The 17813-nt window shown below is 37.8% G+C and overlaps 1 long non-coding RNA gene across 1 annotated transcript in view; it reads right to left on the bottom strand.

The window, feature by feature from the left end:
• LOC128312650 (uncharacterized) overlaps positions 1-16644 on the bottom strand; it is a 29121-nt gene extending 12477 nt beyond the window's left edge. The window contains exons 1-2 of the long non-coding RNA XR_008292198.1: positions 16375-16644; positions 15790-15940 (exon numbers count right to left, since the gene is read on the bottom strand). This is a non-coding gene — a long non-coding RNA (uncharacterized LOC128312650). The remainder of the gene's footprint in view (positions 1-15789; positions 15941-16374) is intronic.
• Between the last annotated feature and the right edge of the window lie 1169 nt (positions 16645-17813).

Raw genomic sequence — 17813 nt, 5'->3', positions numbered from 1 at the left:
TGGTCTAGGGTATCACACCAACTCTGGGACACCTTCAGTGACAGAAAACACCCTACCTCTCAGGAAAGCCTTTTCCACCGTTTGGAACCTCTGGCTGTTTGAAATATAAGAGCCACTCCCTTCTCTAAAAGTTTGCTTGCAGACAACACATTAGGACTTAAGTCAAAGGTTTTAACACACACTGGGTGGCAGCTGACATTTCCAGGATACCTAATGACAGTTGGCTATTTTTCCCCTTCTTGTGTTGTTTCCTGTTATATTTAATGAGAAGGGCAAGATATTCCTGTATCATTTAATTATAAGTTAAATGTATATTTCTTATCTCGACATTATGACTTTACATCAATTTTAAAAGCTACATGATAAACACATCAGTTTTATTTTGCATAATTTAAAAAACAAGTAAGAAATTCTTCAAGAGCTGCCTGGTGGCTCAATCAGTTAAGCGACTGACTCTTCGTTCCGGCTCAGGTCATGATCTCACGATTCATGAATTCAAGCCCCGCATCAGGCTCAGTGCTGACAGCATGGAGCCTGCTTAGGATCCTCTCTCTTCCTCTCTGCCCCTCGTCCACTCGCTCTCTCTCAAAATAAATAAACTTAAAAAAAAAAGAAATTGTTCAAAAATACAGGTAAGTTGAAGAGTAGGACAGAGTAGGAAACACTTCTATACTTGTACTCACTTATCTTAAAGTAAGTTATATTCATCAGGCTAGTTAGCCCTTGTACACTTTATTATGCACTCCCCAAAAAAGTACCCTTTTCTACAATAATCATACCTAAGAAAATTAAAGATAATTCCCTAATACCATCATCTAATACTGGACAAATATTTAAATTTTCTTAATTTCCACAAAAACAAGTTTTTGTATCTGGATATCTCTAACATCCAATAAAGTTTCACACATTACACGTAGTTGTTTTATATCTTTGGTCACATTTAATATAGAATAGTTGTTCACAAAATTTTAAATCTAAAGACCCCTTTATACTCTTAAAAATTATTGAGGACTCAAAGAGCCTTTTGTTTTAATGTTGGTAATACCTACCATTGGTTAACATATTACAAATTAGAACTGAGGATTTTTAAATATTAGTGCATTAATTCCTATAAAATAGCAATAATTATCCTGTTATACATTAACACAAAGAACACTTTTTAATGAAAATTACTATATATTTTTTCCAAAACAAAACATAATATAGTAAGAAGGGTGATATTGCCTTGCAGTTTACAAATCACTAACATTTGGTTAAACAGAAGAGAGCTAGATTCTCATCCGTTTCTGTGTGCTTCTGATTCAATATATTGTTTGGTTGAAATATAAAGAAGAAAATATGGCCTCATACAGATAATCATTTAGAAAATTGAGAAGTCTTAAAAAAATTATTTTATTTTTGAGAGAACAAGAGGGACAGAGTGTGAGTGGGGGAGGGACAGAGAGAGAGGGAGACACAGAATCCAAAGCAGGCTTCAGGCTCTGAGCTGTCAGCACAGAGCCCGACGTAGGGCTCAAACCCACAAACCATGAGAGCATGACCCGAGCCAAAGTCAAATGCTTAACCAGCTGAGCCACCCAGGTGCCCTGAGAAGTCTTTCAATAGCCTTTTGAATAATTGTGGATATTCTTTTTTGATACTACACTCGAACCAGAAAAGTGGTAGTTTATCACATATTAGTTACAATGTAGAATCTGAAACCGTATCAATGAAATTTTACTGCTCTCTTACATTATAATTGATTAGTCTATCTTGCATTTTATACCTTTGAATAAAAATATAGGTTCACTGGGTTATGCAGATATTGCAAATATTGACACATTTCCTTATAAAATATCAAACAAGTCACACATATTAATATCACCACTGATCTCATCAGGAAAGTCTTCAAATTGTGTTACTGTGTCAAGGCCACAGTGGCTTGCCCATGATTTCCAGATTTCAATATTCTTAAATTTTTTCATTGGTGACAAATATGTTCAGTTGTTTTCCATGAAGTGACATTCTTATAACATTTCTTTTTGAAAAGATGTCTGCCAAATACTTGAGCTAAATAATCTTAGTTTTCTTCTGCCAGTCATTCTTTCAAGGAAAAGCAGTGTTCTAGGAAACAAGAGGCTAATTCAGCTTGCAAAACAATTGTACAAGTGATTTTTCCTGGAGGCAACCGCAGTCTCTCACATGGCGGCAGACATGCTTTATGCATACCTAATATTTATCTATTTTTATTTTTTAACGTTTATTTATTTTTGAGAGACAGAGAGACCAAGCGTGAGTAGGGGAGGGGCAGAGAGAGATGGGGGACACAGAATCCAAATCAGGCTCCAGGCTCCAAGCTGTCAGCACAGAGCCCGACGCGGGGCTTGAACTCCTGAACCAGGAGTCATGACCTGAGCCGAAGTCAGTTGCTCAACCGACTGAGCCACCCAGGTGCCCCACAAACCTAATATTTAGAAGTCAAGTACTCAAGTTCTGATTTAATAAATGTATTTTTTTTCTGTTTTATCAGGATATTTTTAAGTGGATCCCCATCTTTTTTTTTTTTTACTATAATTGTATAGTAGTGAAGCACGATTATTCTGAGTGCAGTTTGGCGCCATTGCCTTGATTTGTATTTTAGAGTTTTATCCACCATTGCATTTTGCACCATGAGTGCAACTATCAACAGAGTAAAAAAAAAAAAGCAAATAATGTCTTAGTAAAGTTGTGAAGATAGTTTTGACTTTGTGGACCCCAAGGCCACTCCTTGAAAACTGCTGTAGTAATTTGTTCTCTGAGGAAATATTTTCTCCTTCCCTGACTCTCCCTCTCTCTCTCATCTACTGATATATCTATCAATCAATCTATCTACCTATGTATCATCTATTTATCTATCAGTCTTTTCATGTAGTATACTTGCCTTGCTTTGATTTTCTGCCATTCCTCCCTTCCTTCATAATTTGACCATTATAGAGTTTACTGAAAATATAGATGAGGGGTGACTCATCTCTGTAACAACCTGTAAAATCTCAATAATTCATTACACTTACATCTGCTCTAAAGTATTTTTACCTACAGTGATTCAGTAGTAGGAAGTTTCTACCAGTAACCTAAAATGAAAGACATGTTTGGAAGCATAAAGTTTATATATTTTTATTATCCTTGTGTATCAGATAGTGTTCTTCTAAGATAACAAAAGTCATTACAGGTATTGAGAATGTTATTTTAATTTAATAAAAGCAGATGGTGACAAAGGTTATGGAAAAACTGGGGAAAAAATGTATAAATCAGTAGGGAAATCCAGATTTAGCCACATTAAAAAGCCATCACCATCCCTAGACCCAAGGGAAGAAAGAAGCATACAGTATTGTTCTATCCCAGGGGCTAGAATAAGTTTAATTCTTAAAAGTTAACAACCTAAAGCAGAAAGTGCCTATATAATCACAAAGAGTTGATGTTCAATAGATTGAATGGATCTGAGAGAAAACAGGTCAAGGATTGGCACACCTTGGCTTTGTTGTGATATTGCCATAGAAGAGTTTTATTTGTTTCTTTTCAAATCATTTTGTAGTAATTGAGTAACTACTATGTGCTGGCCCCTACTGTGGGCAATGGGAGATTAGTAGCGCATAAGAGAAAGACATGGCATGAAACTGATGTGCTAATGAGAAAAGACAAATAACAACCCCACAAATAAAAAGTAACATTAGCTATGTAGAAATTTAAAATAAGATGATGTGACAGAGAGTGATTATGTTACTCTTGTAGATCAGGCATGGGACAAGGAGGGTCACTGAGGAGGTGATATTTAAACTGTAATATTGACGTGAGGGACAAGGCCTTGAAGACCTGAGGACATCATTTTTCAGGTCTTAAAGGCAGAAATAAGCTGGGCATATCAGAGAAACAGAAAGAAGACCAATGTAGCTGTGATTCATGGATAGAATGGAAAGTAAGAATGTGAGTTAGGCAGAAGCCAGACTGGGTAGGGATTTATCAGTCTACAAACCTTTCCACTGCAAGGCTGTAGAATTTCTTTTTATTCTAAATGCACTGAAAAGTCATTGGAGGATTTTAACCGTGGCCATGACATGATATGGCTTATTTTAAAAAGTTCTCTGGAGGGCAAGAATGGAAAGGGGTAGCTAAGCTGGTGAGGGATCCAAGAGGAAATCCTACACTGAATTTAAGTGACTTGAATTTAAATTTAAAAAATGATTTTAAAAAGGAAGTTAATGAATGTGGCACTTGCTGTGTTCTAAAATGTTATAACTTACTGATTGAGAAGAGAAAATTCTGCGAAGTATGCTGCATACTTGAGTATTTTCCTTTTCAGAAATAATCCTGTAATAATAACCTGAGATGGTTTTAAATAAGAGTGGCAGGTAGCTACCCCACTTTGATGCAAATACAGGTTTTGGGACATTTTTTTTCTTTTATAGTTGCTTCTACTCCAATGTATCATACATGTAAGTCTTAATATCTTTACAGTAAAAGAAGAATAGCTTATATTAAAAAAAAATGGTCCCAAGAATCAAGATGGAAAAGAAGACAATGAGACAGCCATAACGAAGTTTGTCAAGGCATGAAGGAATAAGGTAATTGGAGAAGGGTATAGGGCAAGTCTGATGGCATGAATTTCACAGAAACAATGGTTGTGAAGGAAGACTAAAGAAGTGGTTTATAAGTTGCTTTGAGGTTCTTGGGTAAATGCATTGCTTTCCATGAAGATTTCTCTAGAGAAGATTATTGTTGCTATTTATTTCTTTAATGTTTTATTTTATTTTTGGGAAAAGAGAGAGAGAACGAGTGGGGGAGATAGAGACAGAATCTGAAGCAGGCTCCAAGCTCCGGGCTGTCAGCACAGAACCCAACAGGGGGGCTTGAACCCACGAACTGTGAGACCATGACCTGAGCTGAAGTTGGCCGCTCAAGTGACTGAGCCACCCAGGCACCCCTATTACTGCTATTTCTTTATAAGCGGACATCCATATTTCTATTAGGGCAAGAAAGTGAGGAGAAAGTTTAGGGAACGGGGGATGGTATAGGGTATTTCACAGCTAATAGATCATAAATTCAAAAAGAACAACAGAAAGTTCTGAGGGAAATAAGAATTAATTAGTAACTACAGAGAGTAGTCTGAGGATTAAAGTCCTGGCAATGAATAGTTTAGGTGCTGTGCGGACCAAAGAGAACAGGGATATGAGACATGATTACATTAACCCCAGAAATGTTCCAAGTCAAGCTGGACATCTAGTACTCCCACGCTCAGGGGGCGTGGCAAACAAACAGTGAGCCAATGGCCTGTCAGGGTTGCTGTTGGTGACTGTGATATGGCAGGCAGCACAGGATGGACTGTGGGGGCTGGTCTTAAGTCTGAAGCCCTCTCAGCTGTGACAGCACATGTGGCCTTTGTCCCTGTCTCTTCTCACCAAGGCACGTTCATGGTGCATGAGACACTGAACAAGAATGAGTGTCTCAAACTTCTCAGCTATAGGACCCTTTCTTTAAAAAAAAAAAAATTAATGTTTATTTATTTTTGACAGAGAGAGAGAGACAGAGTATGAGCGGGGGAGGGTCATAGAGAGAGGGAGACACAGAATCTGAAATAGTCTCCAGGCCCTGAGCTGTCAGCACAGAGCCCGACGGGGTCTCGAACTCACAGACTGCGAGATCATGACCTGAGCCAAAGTCAGCCGCTCAACTGACTGAGCCACCCAGGTGTCCCTGTAGGACCCTTTCTTAATGAAAGTGAAAGGCCCGACATGAGGAGTTGAAACCAGACTCACCCTACACTCTCAGCTCTAAGACTCCAGGAGCGCTCAGGTCCACTGGGGTCCGTGAGGTATGCTCAGCACACCCCTGAACAGTGCGAATTCCAAACAAGCTACAAATTTCAGATTCGGTGTTGGTGTTATTCACAGTATTCTGGATGACGTCTGCAGCCACGACATACGTGGTAAAGCCTCACTAATTTTGAATAATGAGACTAATATGACTCACTAACAAAACTAAATTACAGTCGTTTTGTTAACAGAATGCAATTTTATTACTCTCAAGTAGAGAATGTGTTATAAACTGAGCTATAAATGGATATTATTAAGCTAAATGGAATAAGTTTATGTAAAATTACAACTCACAACAGGCCGACATAAAGTGGTGATGTATCACAAGCGTGTAAATCTTGGCATAAGGGAAATCATTGCTGTGGTTGAGAAATTGAAGGCAGAGCAAAGAGACTTTGATTTATTGAGTCCTTGGTTTTCAAAGGTAGTACTTATAGTTTGAATTCTCCCTTATATATAAGACCCTGAAGAATCAAAGGCAAAGAAATTATTTCAATATTTACTTGGAAAAACTAAAGTGTAAAAATTATTGGAAATCTCAAGTGAGTCTACTTGGCGATAACAAAATGCCATTGTATATTTAGGTCTGGGTCTTTGATGATATTTGAAGACAGATACTAACTTAAACAAGATCAAATAATTTATATGGGTGCAGGACTCCTCAAAAATTTAATATGCTAGCACAGGGTGTCTCAAACTTGAATGTGATTACAAATAACCTGGGGATCAGGCTAAGATCCAGATTCTGATTCTTTGGGTCTGAGATGGAACCTGGATTCTGACTTTTCCATGCAGATTCATGTACCACACTTTGAGTAGAAAAGTGCAATAGTTCATCCAGACTTTATGTGTGAGAATTTACAGCTATAGTGTAGCATTTTTGTTATGGCATATCTTTTGTGGGAAGAGAGATTAGTGAGAAGTTTAAAGATTTTTGTTTAACCACAAATTTTTGTACATTTGATTTGCCTTTACTGTGTAGGATCATCTTCTAATTTCAGCTCCTTGACTGTTTTGTCATCTACACTCTCCCAAAAGCACTTAGAAGGGGCCTTTCATTACAAAGCACTAAGCTCCATAGTTGACATAAGAAAATCGAATACAGAATTCTCTAACCCACGTACTCTGATGTTGGCACAGGGGTCCTGTAATTGGCTTGTTTTACATTATTTTTTAATAGTGCATTTACTTTAGGTCAATTAATTTTATTTCACTAATGTTGTTTATTTAGCGGCCCCGCCTAAACATGCTTTTACAAAATGAGAATTTGCTTCACTTAAGAGTAAAGCCAGAAATTGCTCTTTGGGTTCACAGACTTACAGAATTTTAGGGTGAGCAGGTTATTAGAGTGTGTGTCATCTGAAACTCTTGCTTTTCAGATGAGGAGATAGAGGCATCGTGTAACCTGGTAGAGCCACATTTAGTTCCCCTACCTCCAGTCTTTTTTTTTTTTTTTTAATTTTTAAGGAAAACGCAAGCCTCGGTGGCTCTTGATTTTAAACTCCAATATTACTTATCTTGTGTATTTCTGGATTATTAAAATAGTTATACCATGTTTTAAGTATATCAATATAGAATACATGACTTTCATGCTCCTACTCGTGACCTTTTCTTTACTGTTTTTCAGAGGCTAAAAAAAAAAAAATGTGTTCCTTGAACTGTGTCAGGATGAGTAGCTTGAAGATTGAGTGTCCAATTGCCTCATCTTTCCTGTCCATGTCATGTTTGGGTCTATATGAGCCTTCCTTCCCAGATAGGTTTAACAGAATGGTCATATTGTTCTAGAAAGAGGTGTGTTCAGGGAAGATGTACCACAGGTTCAGGACCAGAGACTTACATAGCCTCTGATTATTGTCCATACAGGGTGCTGACCATCCCCAGTAATCTGTGAAATATGCAGAAGGCACACTCTCTAGTTCCAGTCGCTTGCCACTTAGCCTCGGTGAGCTGGCTGGGCTCCAATTCAGGTAATTGCATCCTGTCTGCTCAAATTTCCTCTGCAATTTCAATCAGATATGTTATCCTCTTTAGCATGGCTGCCCAGAATGATAGTTCAGGATTCCCTTACAGCTGCTAAACAGCTGTTGTGTTCAACCCAAGAGGTGACTACGTTTCAGTAGTGGGTAAAATGATTCCTTGTTATTTCCTTTTGCCATCACAGAGGCATTCTGAGGCTTAATTAATTAAGATGTGCACAGCTTCCAAGGTGCAAGTTATGGTAAAGATGGCAGACATTCATTATTAAGCATTTTTAAACAGTTCTGCACCTGCCCTCATCCTAAAGTGGAGTCTGGGGATGATGTGTTTCTTGTACTACAATACCTCCTGCTTACATTTAATAAGAAAATTGTTATCAGAAACTGGCTTTGGCTGAATTTGGAATTATGCAACCTATTACCTCTTTTGATCACTTTAAATGATCTCTGGTTCTAATGAAGCAAACATCTTACTTAGAACTGCATTAATAAACTTTCTACTGATGGTTTCACATTACTAATTATAGATTCTACAAAAGTATTGATTTTTTTGCCCATAATTCCCCCAATTTTGACACATGGCTTTCTGTGCATGCACCTTGTTCATGAGAATACACTGTATTTAAAAAAAAAAACTATCCCAAAACTTAATGGCTTAAAACAACCATCATTTTATTACATCTCATGATTTTGTTGATCAGGACTTTGGGAACAGCTAAACTGGGAAATTCTTCTGTGCCACATGATATTGACAAGAATCGCTTGTTAGTATTCAGCTGGACTGTGCTGGATGTCCAAGATTGCTTTATTTACATGCCCAGGGCCTTGTCAGAGTCAGATGAAAGGCTGGGTTTCACTGAGTCGCTCTCCACTTAGTCTCCAGGCCACTTCATTGGTCTTTCTAGCAGGATAGTCAAACTATTACATGGAGACAAAGGACCTCAAGAGACTGAGACAGAGGCTGACAGTTCTCTCAAAGGGTCTCAAAGGTTGGATCCAGAAAAGATAGTGTCACTTTAATTATTCTTTTTTTGATCAAAGCAGTTACAGTACAGCCCAGATTCAAGAGGAGGGAAAATAGATTTACCTCTCAATAGAGGAATGTCAAAGAATTAAGGACATCTTTAATCTACCACATTGATCACATTGACAATGTCCTTATCCATGGTAGTTTCAACAAAGAGATCTGAGGTTTCACAAGGAACACCTCTACAATTCAACATCCAGATATAAGGACAAATTGGATACCAACATCTTAACTGTAACATTCGCCTAAAATACCTTTGGAAACATATCAAGAGCAGGTACGTTTTATGCCAGCATTGGCACCTAATGAAAGGTGATAGCCACAATAATTCCTGTTTCTGCCCTCTAAAGGATACAGGACTGTTCCCCCTGCACTATTATTTCAAATAAAATTGCAAATAGTTTTAATTATATCAAGTGAATTTACACCTAGAATTCTCAAAAAGACTTGCAGTGGAGACAGCTCAGATACAATTCCTTCTATTTTGAGGCTAAAGAGCTTGAAATAGAGAGATGTAATTGTTTTGCTGAAAAGTCTGCATATAATGAGTATAGGACCACTTACCTACTTTACTCCACATTCCTTATCTCCATTAAGATGTGAATCACAAACTCACAACCTAAAAATCTTTGATGAGGTTCAAAGTTCCTGACTTCACTATAATGGAGATGTTTTTGCAAGAGGGTAAAGCAGTTCTCAAGCTAGACCCACATATTCATTGAGAAAGTTCTCAGTTGGAGCTGCTGCTGTTGTACCAAGTTTATTCCTTTCTCTGGGCGTGGAAAGGAGAGTCTTCCATGGTTTGATGATGTATGGTTTGCTCCAATTGGTCACAATGCCACCAAAGATGTAAGACCATTCCAGTCCTCTGGATTTTCTCTTCCTTAAGGAAAATACATCATGTGCATTATTCTTGCCCTTTTCTCTAAATCCTGAGGTCATTCTCAGTCTTGAAGACTCAACTCAGTTTTCCCAACTGTTCTAGGAAGACTTCTCCCACTATTTGAGTCACTCTTTCCCCTGAACTCAAAGAATTTTACAATCCAACACATGTATTATCAGAAATTAATCACATTCATTCTTTCACTCATCAACATGTTCTAAGCACCTTCCCTGCGTATATCTCTAGGAGAGCTACTCTCCTAATATAAACCAATCATATGTGTGTCTTGCTTTAAAGAGCTAACAGCATTTCAGAAGAGAGTGCTGAAGAATCACTATGTACCACGTACTATGGTATAAGGGCATCACTTATGTTATCTTATGGATAGCTCATGACAATCCCCAAGAGTTTTATAAATAATGAAACTGCAGCTCTGCAGTCTAAGGTCACATTCCTAGTAAGTGACAAAGACAGTACTTAAGCTCAGAACTGTCTAACTCCAGAAACAAAGCTCTTGGCCATTTGTCTATAATGCTCTTGGGTAATTGTATCATATGCCTACACCCCCATGTATCTGTATGTTTGTGTAGATATAATTATTCAAGGAAATGTATGGTGACATTTATATTTCAGATGTCATACGTAGCATAAAAAAAGACATAGTAAAGTTGCTAGGAGACCTCGGATGGAAGCAAAATAATTTGACCTGAAATAAAATGTATGGAACTTGACATGAGCCTTATCAGAACAATAGTGAGTAGTTTGGTTTAACATGAAAAATGGGTTGGTAAACATGGTGAGTAAGAACACAGCAGGACAAACACGTGAAAAATATGTTAAGAAGCTTGAACTTTGTCATATGGTCATTGTTAAGTTTTTAAAGGTGTTTAATATAGGTTGACAAGACCAGAAATGAACTCTTAGAGGATTAATCTGCCAGCCTAGGCAACAGGATATATTGGAGTAAGACCATGTCAGTGATATAAATTAAGCCTCACCCTTTTAATTTCTTCCAAAAGTAATTATAAGTCTATTACAAAAGTCCAAGTGAAGTAAAATGATAGCAGTCTGACTTCATCATATACCTAATCTTGGCTTGTTTGTTGATGGTTTTAAAAGTGCATTTCTTGAATTGTTGACTATTAATAATAAAAACAGTAACTGACATTTTTTTCAGATACTTTCCTCTTTTCATTAAATTTCCACATAGATGATCCACTGAATTTTAAATGGGCTACCAACTCCATAAAGTTCAGGACTATAGGCTAAAAAAGTGCTAAGGACACAATTGACATTCAAAATGTTTGGTTAATTTACTAATTAATCTATAAGCAGCCATTGTTCCTCTATTCTCAGAGCTGTTCTCCAAGGTGCCTCTAATCATAGTTATTAAAGCACAAATAATGATCACAAAAATGATAATAGTATCCAATAAACAAAGTATTATTAAGATTCAACATGAACCAAATAACTTAAGCACAATCATATAAGACATATATTATTATGTGCAGTTTATACCCTAAAACTGGGAGCAGATAAGGTTAAATAATTGCCTGGGGTTATCTATCTATTGGGGATGAGTCTGGAATTTAAATGCAGGCATGATGATTCTAGTATAATTACTCACCAAGCTCCCAAATCCAGATTTTCTAGTCTCAGTTCCCAAGTTTGCAGGAGACAAGAGATCTTTTACTAAGGACACAAGAAAAGAAAGCTATATGCTTTTTAAAAGTATTTTTGGACTCTCTAATCTAAATAGAAATTGGCCATGCACATCTATATTTAGGATATAATTTAAGGACTGTCTACATTGCAAATCACGAGTTTCAACTTAACTGTTCTCCCGAGTTTAACATGTCTAATGGCAAAAAGGGGAACTTGAAAACCAGTAGGTGGAAAGAATCCAAACTCCCTTATCCAAAATGAGACTCAATTTCTAAATCCCCAACAGGTTTCCCTCCTCCTAGCAGCTGGCTGCCAGGAACAGAGTGAGTTCACCACAGCCCTGCACAAGATTTAATGGGGTAATTAAAAAGTGTGCTGAGAATTTGGCCCAGGCCTTGGTTCTGTTTTCGCTCTGCACATTTTGTGTTGGTGGAAACAGTTCAGGCAATTCATCATTTGTGCTTGGCAATGCCAGTGACATAAGTCAGTTCTTGGAATGCAGTAGGGGACAATGGTATGGTACCAAATGGGGAGCCAAGGTTTGACAGCAACCTATGGAAGCTTTAGGGACCTTTTGGCTGTGGCTAGTGTTCCTCTCAGATAACTGTTAGCAGCAAGTGGCGGGGAAAAATTGGACTGCCATTCCCCAATCTGCCTAGACTTTGGGGTTTTGTTGTTGTTTTTGAGGAGGTTTTCTTGGCTTATTTTGCTTTTATATCCAAATGCCGACTCTCACTTCAATAAGAAAGCTTCATATAATATCACTAATCTGATGTAAATAAGAAATGCTATCTTTATGTACATGAATGAATAATTACGAACGTGATAGATCATCTTTTCAAATGTTGGAGAGCCATTTCCTTTTCCATGAACCATCTATTCATGCCATTGAGCAGAGATCCACAAACTGCCGTGATGAGTTATGAAATGGGTGTCCACATATGATGATTGTGGAATTATAAATGGGTTCAGCAATTTGTTAAGATGTGGTGAAAAATTTATAGCGTCTGTTCCCAGCAATTACACTTTAATGTGTTTACCTTATAGATAAACTCATATATGTGGAACATGACATACTTATAACACCTTTCTTGTAGCATTTTGGGTAAAAATAAGATAGAAAACAACAACATGAATATTTATTAATAGATGCCTAATTGAATAAAGTATGGGAGGACTATTTGTAACCATGATAGTTGTAACTAGTATATGCTAGTTCCCCAGCCTAACTTAGAAGACTGGACGAAATATATGAGGCAATATTCCTCATCACTAGACAACAAACAGCACAAGATTATGACTCCTGAGGGAAGAGAGAGTGAAAAGTGAGGCCCACAGTGGTCCAGGCTTCTACTTCAGGATAATTTCCTGGCCACGGTACAGATAGGTGGCCTCTATGCAGACTGTGGAAGTCCTTCTGAGTTGAGGGGACAGTGATCAGAATTTGGGGAGCTGAGATGGCTGGGATTTGTGGTGTGGGGTATCAGATAAAAGGGTAACTATGTTCACAGAAGGTTCCAAATAATCTACACAAAAGTTACATTTATATTCATAAAGGCAAAGAAAAATTGGGGATCAAAATTAAAATCAGTACTATTTACAACAGCACACACACAAGAAAAACTTATGAAATACTGAGGTATTTCAATATGCCAAATACATATAATATTTTTAATCTGAAAACTACAAAACATTGTCGATACAAATCAGAGACTACTTTAAAAACATAGGCATCTACCACATTAATGGATTGGGAGTAATAGCGTTAAGGTGTCAATTCTATAACTCATAAATAGATTGTCACTCCAATTATGTGAATGTAAACATGATAAAATTTATGTGGAAAAGCAAAGCAACTAAAATACCTTAGTTTTTATAATGAAGAACATTATCTATTTTCATTATTATAAAGATAATAAAAATCAAGACATAGATTAAAAGAACACAAAAGAGTCTAGAAACAGACCTTTATATATGGTCAGCCGATTTATTACAAAGGGGCTAAGACGATTTGATCAGAAGTGGTTAAGTTTTTCAACAAAGGATGCTGGAATAATCTGGTATCCATATTAAAAAAAAAGAAAAGAAAAGAAAAGAAAAACTGATTCTGTAGCTCACACTACCATAAAACTTGACCTAAAGTAGATTCTAGGCCTAAATACAAAACCTAAATCCATAAAACTTTTCACAATAACACAGGAGAAAATCTTTGTTACCCTATATTAGACAAATATTTCTTGAATGAGACACAAAGAGCATAAACCATAAGAGAAAATATATATATATATATTTCACTTCATAAAAATTAAAATTGAAGCTCCTTGAAAGACACTGTGAAGACAATTAAAAGATAAGTGTAGACTGGGAGAAAAGTATTTGAGAAACATACCTGTATCCAGTATATATAAAGAATGATCACAACTCAATAAATAGGCAAACAATTCAATTCAGTTCAATGGGCAAAGGGAAGAATTTTCAACAAATGGTGCTAGGTCAACAGTACATTCATGATATAGCAAGAGGGGAGTGGAATGGAATTGACTGCCATACCATATGCAAAAGTTAACTTGAAATGACTCATAGACTTAATATATAACTTAAACCTATAAAGCTTCTCGAAGAAAATACAGGAGAACCTCTTTGCAACTTGAAATAGGCAGAGATTTCAAACAAACACAAAACATTTTGAGAGACTGAACTTCATCAAAATCAACATCCTTTGGTCTTTGAAATACACTGTGGAAGACAGAATTATGACACCCACCCCCAATAAAAAGAGATCCCATTTCCAAATCCCCAGGAAGACTGAATATGTTACTCCATGACAAAAGGAATTTTGCAGTTGCTAAGTTATATTACTAACCAGCTAACCTTAAAATAAGTAGATTATCCTGGATTTCTGAGTAGGCCCCAATGTAATCACATGAGCCCCTAAAAACTGAAGAGGAAGACAAGAAGGAAAGATAAGGAAATGTGAAGCATGAGAATGATTTACTGTTGCTGGCTGGAGCATGGAGGGAGCCACATGTCAAGAAACAGGGACCTCAGTCCTGCAACAAGAAACTGAATTCTGACAACAACGTTAATGAGCTCAGAAGCACATACTTCCCCTGAAGTTTCTAGAAACAAACACAGACAACCCCACCAACACTTGAGTTTTGGCCTCGTGAGACCCTGTGCAGAGAATCCAGTCACATGGTGCCAGAATTATGCACTAGAGAACAGTAAGATAATAAGAGTGTTCCTTTAAGAGACTCTGTACGTGGTATTTTCTTACACAGCAACAGAAGACTAACCCAGACAGCATTACGAAAATGAAAAGGTAAGCCACAGATCGGGAGAAAATATTTGCAGCACATACACAAAACAGAGGACTTGTAGCAAGAATATAGAAAGAAATCCTGCAATTATATAAAAAAAAAAAAACCAATATTAAACTTAGACAAAAGATTGGAACAGATAGTTCACAAAAGAATATATGTAAATGCCCAATGAAACTACGAAAACATATTCAACATCATGAGTCATTAAGATTCAAGTTAAACACACATTAAGGCATTTTTGAATGATGATTAGAAGGGCTTCAATTTAAAAGATTAGCTATACCTGGAGTTGGAGATCATGGTGGCAGTGGAATAATTATACATTATTGGTAGAAAAACAAAAAGTACACTTTGGAAATTGCTTAGCAGTTTCTTAAAAATGTGAACAATGACCACGCAATCCTGCTATTTCATTCTTCGATATTTACCCCAGACAAATAAAAACGTAGGTCTATGTATGAAAGTATTCATGGCAGATTTATTTGTGACAAACTGGGGGTGGGGGGGAGCCTGAACGCCTACCAACAGTTGAATGGATTTCAATTTTGAAATTATGGTGTATCTATACAATGGAGCACTACTAAGCAATTAAAAGGAACGGACTACTGACGCGTACAGCAAAATGATTTAGTCTCAGAGGCATGATGCTAAGTGAAAAAAAGCCAGACAAAACATAGTATATAATGTAAGATTGTAATTATGTAAAATGCAAACAAAACCTTAGTGACAGAAGGACAGTGGTTGCCTGAGCATGGCAGTGGAGGGAGAGAGAGATTACAAATCGGCATGCGGAAACTGTTGAGGTGACGGAAAATTTATTATCTTCATTGTGATGATGGTTTCATAGGTGTATACATATGTAAAAACGTATCAAATTGTACACTTTAAAATTCGCAATTATTGTACTTCAATTATGGCTCTATAAAGCCGTTTAAACAATTATATGGCCCACAAAGCACATCTTCCAGCAGGGAGGTCTGGCTGTGCTCCAACGGTCTGAATTCTCAGATGTCATGATTATCATAAAAGTCAGAAGGACAGTCAGATAATTAGGATTCTGTCCCAGAACCATCCAAGTCAGGGTACTTACGAGAGGCAGGTGGGAAAAGGAGGAATTTTCCTTCTCCATCTCCATTGCTGATTCGAGGGAAATTAGCCTCCTGAAGAACCATGTTGCTGTGCTCTCTTCATCCACCTTGTTACAAGCCACTGAATTATAATGAGTTTGCCAGCACTGGGTCCTGCAAAACCAGAGGGATTTCTCAAGGACAGGACTCAGTTCTTGGGATCCTGGGAGATTTTATATCTGGGCCCCCATTGTTATCCCACATTGCATTTGAGATCATTAGTGGTGGCCAACAGGATTAACTACTGGCAAATCTCAGGGACTCCTTTGGTTTAAAAGATAAAGGAAAACCCCTGAGAAACGTTTTTAGCATGACTGGATCACATCTGTGAAAGAAAATTGTTCTAATCACATATTTTGAATTTTTTATTCCAGAGCCCACTTGGAGGCCTGTCTATCTGGTGTTTGTGCCTTGCAGGGCCAGTTTCCCAGCTCAGGGCCCTCGTGAAGCATAGCTGATTGCAGAGCAGAAATCTAGGAACTGCCAGCACAGGGGAGAATCTGGCTCCTCCCCGTGGAGGCACCCACAGCATAGCGGAGCAGACCGACCTCCATCCCTCCTGCAACGTGCTTCAGCCCGGGCACAGGCAACAGCCAGCTGCAGAGGCTCTGACCTTGTCTCCATTAACAGAGTCAGTGCCAGTTTGGGAAACAAAAGAGGATTTAATCTCTTCGCTGTCACGGGCAGCCAGATCAGTGAGTACCTCCGACCAGGGTCTTCACGTGACAATATTCCTGTCAGCCTCAAGACCTCCTCCTCCCAATCCTTATTGTCCAGGAAAAGCATTTCGTTGCGTCTTGAGTAGGACAAGTCGTTCAACCTTCCTCACCATGCAAGTTAGACATTACAAGAAGCATTATGTAATTGACAATACAAAGGTTGAGGAATTCACCCAAGCCACCAGTTTAATAATTGTCCAATCTGTAATTTGAACACAGTTTAGGAAACATCTCAAACCCATGTGCTTTCCACTTTAGCAGGCACCTTAGTAGATTACATAGCCTGTTTTAAGTGATTTTTTATATGGTGATGCTTCCTTATTTTAGAACTTCAACAAACGTACTCACACTATTATCTCTGGCACATGTGTAAGGCATCATTCCTGTAAGATGGCACCTGGCTTCACAGGCCCTTGGTGGATTCCCACAGTCCAGTTTGGGGTTCTCAGTCTATTTTTTTTTTTAGTTTATTTATTTATTCTGAGAGAGAGAATGAGCAGGAAATGAGCAGAGAGAGAGGGAGAAAGACAGAATCCCAAGCAGGCTCCAGACTGTCAGCACAGAGTCTGATGCGGGGCTTAAACTCACCAACCCATGAGATCATGACCTGAGCCAAAATCAACAGTCAGGCACTTAACTGAGAACTGAGTTCTCAGTCTTTAGATTCAGAACTCAATGTTTTCCATTATCATATAAACTAATTTACTAGCTTCACAGGAATCTGATTTGTAAAGAGTTCTAATTCATTCCAAGTCTAAGTAGGCCCAGAAAACAGACTGGAATGTTGGTATACCATCTCATCCATTCTACATATATTGATTTCACACTAGGTGCCAGCAGAGCTCTAGGTGCTTGGGGTAAGACAGTGAATATGAGCAAGGTCCACACTTTCATGGCGATTACCCTATGAGTCCTGATCACTTAAATTGCCAGTTGAGGGGGAAATAGTCACATGAGCCATGGGATGTTCAGCTTTGTGTAGAATTTGAAGGGTCTATGGGTTAATCAAGAAGACATTTCCAGCAGAGGCAATGGTGTGCTGGAGTTGGCTCATGCCAGCTCTGGGGAGCCAACTGTTAAATTTTCAGCTATTTTGTGAGCTAGTTGATGCCATGGTCAGGATATTTATGTTGCAGGGATTGGCAAACCTCAAATCAGAGCTTTTCTTTCCTTTTTCCATGAGAGACAATTGTTAAACAGTAACTAGCACATTACTGGATAGAGCAGCAGAGGAATGCGTATGCAGACCAGGAGAAAGACTTTAACCT

Source organism: Acinonyx jubatus, chromosome D2 (genome assembly GCF_027475565.1).
Source record: "Acinonyx jubatus isolate Ajub_Pintada_27869175 chromosome D2, VMU_Ajub_asm_v1.0, whole genome shotgun sequence".
NCBI lineage: Eukaryota > Metazoa > Chordata > Mammalia > Carnivora > Felidae > Acinonyx > Acinonyx jubatus.
The sequence above is the reverse complement of the archived record's forward strand: the minus strand, read 5'-3'. Positions and strand labels throughout refer to the sequence as shown.